Raw genomic sequence first — 5,040 nt, 5'->3', positions numbered from 1 at the left:
CTGAAGTCCCTTGCTTTGTCCATCCCAGAGCAGAGGAGGCTGAAGAGAGGCCTTGTGGCAGCCTACAGCTCTTCACAGGGAGCAGAGGGCAGGTTCTGTGTTAGAATTATGATACAAATACATATCATGCATTTTGTGCATGGTATGTATTTGTACAATTTGTATTTTTGTATGTTTTATTTCAGTTGGAAGCCTTAGTTCAGTTTCAAGTTATTTGACTCAGGGAGGAAATGATGATGTGGTATCTATAGCTACATAGTATAAGTTAGTCAATTGGGCAATATGACATTTTGGGCAAAACTTTAGTTATTACTATGATTATTTCTAAAGAAATAACACGTAGTCTGAACCTACGCATTTTGAAAAGAAATTTCTCAGATTTATCAAAGCCTCAATATGACAGAACAACAGACTGAAGTGGTAGGTCATCATTTTTCCTTTTATGACATCATAATTCATCTGGTTTGAGGACTGCTACTTTTTATACAGTTTATCCTGCTGCTCCCCTCCTCAGAAAGAACAACTCCAAATGCTGACAAACCACATCAAGAAGCAAAACACAAGAAATGCCCTGAAAGCTGCATCGTTGTCTTGAATGTGCAATATGTTGGGGGTGGGGAAGATGTTGAGCAATGACTGCAAGGTCAAATCTGGAAGAACAACTTAAAAAAAAAACAACAAAAAAACAAACCGTCCTGTTTGGATTTAGATATTATCAACATTTGTTTTGTAGACTAAGGTGGCAAAAGTAAACACGTGCTTCTGTATCTAGACAGAGCTTTAGTTCATTCAGTAGCAGCTCAGAAACAGTTGTTCTATGTAAGAAATACTACATATTTTGTTTCTACTAATTTCTCAATGACAGTCAAGTAGAGAAATTGAGAAATATAAAAGCGTCGCATCAACACATGTAGCCATCTCAAGATGCCCCTTTAAAGTGTATGAGCTACAATACAGATGGTTTAGACAGCTGTTAGAAATTAATAAGGAAAAAATGCACAGCAATTTGAAGTACAAATATTCCTGCAAAGACTGTTAATGTTCGTATGTTACGTAAAGGCTCACATTAAATATGATTCATAGAAACCAGGATTTATGTGGCTTCTCCATTAAAGTTTTTTTGCACTGACTGTAAAATTCTGTCTTTAATAGAAGGTAGATTTTCACTAAACTATCAGATATTTTAGGCAACTATTTCTTTTTTCTTACTGACTTTTATCCTTCATCCCCAGCAGAATTTACAGTATACTTCTTTGTTTAATTCCTACTGTTCCTCTCTCATTACTAAGGCGTTGCTTGAGAATGCTGCTGGCCTTGGGAAGCTTCAGTTTCATTGTAGGCTTATGAAAATCCTAAGAATATGAATGAAATTCTCTTTGGAGTTCCCTTTCTTACTCATTTCTGTATAAAATACAGCTTTAATTTAGGAAGCAGGAGCAGGTACAAAGAGCTATTTTACCTTCACATTCAAGCAGTAGAATGCTGAAAGGTGTGGAGTTGGCAAATATTGCATGAGTCACTATCACGCTCCTAAGTAACAATAGATTAACCTTAAGGAAATGACATTACAGAGAATAGTGAAAATCAATTGGAACAATAGAAGGGAAAGTAGGGGGTTGGGGGGAGGTGGAACAGAAAATCCTTTGAAACAGAGAACACTCTCAACCCCCCTTCCAATTTTGTTTTGTTTGTTCGCAGGACTGTGCAAGTGATGAACTTTCCTTGTGAAGGAAACATGAAAAATGTACAAAACCCAATTTAAGTGTATATTGAAGTACACATCTCAAAATCTGTCACATTTTTGAGGGCCTGAGGACTGTGTCACTTTGGAATCAGAATACAGGTTTGATCAAACCTCTCTGCTATTATAACCAACCCGAAGTTTTGACAACTTTTCACTTCTTAATTCAGAGTGAGATTGGGGAGAGAGGGTTCTGGTTGGCTCAGAGAAACAAGATGTTCTTGCTAAAAAAATCCTACCCACTGGAAACATCTTGTAAAAGACAGGTAGGTGTGCAGCTGTTCTCTGTGCAGGACTTGCTTTATCACTGTTTCTCCTGAATGGCCTGTTCCAAAAAAGCCTGAGTGACTGGCTCAGGGGTTGGAGCTCAGTCTCATGAGATTGTGAGAGGCTGCAAATATTGATTTAGAGGGAGACTGTATGCCATGGTTTTCTTGCTAAACACTGAAAGGTGTTGCCTTTGTTCATACAGTAAAATTATTTATTTGAACACTATGTACTTTCCTTCTCCTCACCAACATCCTGGTACCTCTGAAGGAGGCGGAGTGATATGATAATACCTGTTCTGTCTCCATGGGCTGAAGCATGAATGGGGCCTCCTTAGATTTTCTATCTCCAAAGTCCCTACACCAGCTCAGTTCCATTCTAACCTCTGATCATGCAAATGACACTTAAGATTCACACTTGCATGTGACTGTTTGTGTAGCTTTTCAAGTCTAGAAAGAACCATTAGATCTCATAGTAGCATAATATTATTCATAGAATCATAGAATGGCTTGGTTTGGAAGGGACCTTAATGATCATGAAGTCCAACCTCCTTCCTTGAATAGTGTTGCCAACCATCAAAACAGGCACTAGATCAAATAATTCTAGGGCCACATTCAACTTGGCCTTGAATACTGGGTTGGATGGATTATTTACAGACTTTTCCTAGCAGGAAGCACTTTGAAATCTATTACTACTTGACTGAAGCAACTACTACCCTTCAGAAAGGTCTTACGTCTTTAAGTAGATGGTACAGTTTCTCTCATTTTTTGGAAGGTAATATTATAATTTCTGCATGTTTTTTTAGTAATGGACACAAAGGGATCTTTCTAATCAAAATGCTGGTAGAAGTATAGAGTAGCAAAATGCAAGAAAGCAAATTTAATATAAATGCCTAGTAAAAATAAGGCGGTATCACAGCAGCAATTCCTATCAGCTGTGCCGGGGCAGTTTAAATAAATAAATACATACATACATTTTTAGCCATTCATAACTTGAAGGAGATTTACCTTCCCTTTCACAATGGCTTGGCTTGGCAGTTCAAATGGAAGGAAATGTCAGCTCAGTTCTACAGATAGGTACTAACTATCATGATTTTTATACCTTAAAATCATCAGTTGGATTAAAATATGACTGAGAGTAAGATATTCTCATTTTATGTGAGACTGTTAAAATGATTTGCTCAACCTATTCTTTTGTGTACCTTTCTGTTTGCAGAGTGAGCAATAACAATTCATTCCGCTTTCACTTTGAGACAAATGACAAGGAAAGGAGAGCATACAATCAAGAGCAGGAAAGCTGAACTGAAAACCTGTGGGGATGTGGAAAATTCCAAAAGACACTTTTACCATGTAGATTGATTCTTCTAATTAATCTTAATTTTCCTTTGTAAAATATAAAAGGGGATCTACCCTTCCCTTCATAGGAAACAGCTGTTCCTTACATTAGTCCAAAGAAAAACATAATTTAAGTACTGTTCATTTTTTGACACCCCCACCTCTGCCAGTAAGTAATTTATTGTTTGTTTGTTTTCCATAAAGCTGAATGAATTAAGGTAGTTCAGTGTTTGTGATAAAAATAAAAGGATGCACACACACACATGCAGAGTCTCCACAGATAGCTTACAGACCATGTTAGGAAACAACAGTTTAAGTGAAAAACATCCTGCGTACCAACATTCAATACTTGAAGACAGTGAATCACTTTATAGGGCAAATTTTACTTAGCCTCATAGCCCTCAGTCATCTTCACTACCTTAGGCTACTGAAACAAAAGTCACTGCTACGGTATTATCTGAACTTAAGAAAATTAGAATTGCACACGTTTTTACCTCCAGTGTAAATGAATAAAATCTTGGACTGTGATCTATGTCAGCATGTAGACAAATGCTTTCTTTAGCAACATGTACAACCCTACATTTTGCACAGGTACAACCTATGTAAATAAGAAGCTCTGGTGGACACAGAGGAGGAACTGACACACATGGAAGCAGTGAATTCCTATTTGATTGGTATTGAAAGCTTGCAATATTCTGTAGTAACTAATTACAGCTTGAAAGGCTTTCCCAAGGTACAGTTTCAGAATCGACATTCAGAACTATTATTAAATCCCAGTTGAGTGAATTTTGAAATACCTTCCCAATTTCAAATTTATAACTAAAGTTAGATGAACATTATAATCACATTTTCACACAAAAATGGTTGTTTGCATGTAAAATGAGCAATAGAGAAGTTTATCCAAAACCTGAACAACACCACCTTCAGCAAAGACCATTTAGAAGGGACTGACAAGTTTTGGCACTATTCACTTTTTCTCTGGAGACTTCTTGACCTTAAATTAGATGTCAGCAGTGAATTCAAGCCTTTCTAAAAGTTTTGAATGTTTCCACCTAATTGATTCTGAAATGCCCAAATAGTTTCAAAATCAACTACAAAAGCACATTAACAAGAGTTGCACAACAGTGTAGCTTCATTATGGCTCATAAAGTATTTTTCCAGACACTCATTTGGATGCAAATGTTGTGTTTGTGTGGTCAAATACACTAATGTTGTGTAATTGGGATCTTTATACCTATGGTCTCTTATGGATCAGTGAACTCCAAGTGACTACTATACATACCATCCGTGAGCTATAAGTACAACAATTAAGTTTTATGACAATAAAATCTACGGGGGAAAAAAAAATCTGATAGAGGAAACCAAGTACCACTGTTTCTGTGGAAATGTACCATTCCAGAGGGAATGTTGGTACTGAGCAGCAAGGAGAAGGCAGCTGAGGTGAGAGGATATCCTAATACCCTCCAATTTATCTGCGCAAACTAGGCAAACATATTCCCAAAAACTGCCTGTACATCCACTGCAGAACAAGGAGCTCTGCTAAATAGGGTCTGCATCAGGAACTTAGTTTAGTTTATACAGCTTAATAATAATAAATTCATTTAGATATCATACAAGGTAGGATTTTGTGAAACAATGGCAGTGGTAAAAATATAGCAGATATTGACACTTGACAACTCTAACCTAATCTTGTGAGCA

At 36.9% G+C, this 5,040-nt stretch overlaps 1 long non-coding RNA gene across 1 annotated transcript; it reads left to right on the top strand.

Annotated features, from left to right (window-relative positions):
* Positions 1 to 1,703: 1,703 nt before the first annotated feature.
* Positions 1,704 to 3,874, top strand: LOC116652883. The gene is made up of 2 exons (XR_004306071.1): positions 1,704 to 1,843; positions 3,224 to 3,874. It is a non-coding gene; the product is annotated as an uncharacterized LOC116652883 (long non-coding RNA).
* Positions 3,875 to 5,040: the final 1,166 nt, after the last annotated feature.

The sequence above is a fragment of the Coturnix japonica genome, chromosome 2 (genome assembly GCF_001577835.2).
Source record: "Coturnix japonica isolate 7356 chromosome 2, Coturnix japonica 2.1, whole genome shotgun sequence".
Lineage (NCBI taxonomy): Eukaryota > Metazoa > Chordata > Aves > Galliformes > Phasianidae > Coturnix > Coturnix japonica.
The sequence above is the reverse complement of the archived record's forward strand: the minus strand, read 5'-3'. Positions and strand labels throughout refer to the sequence as shown.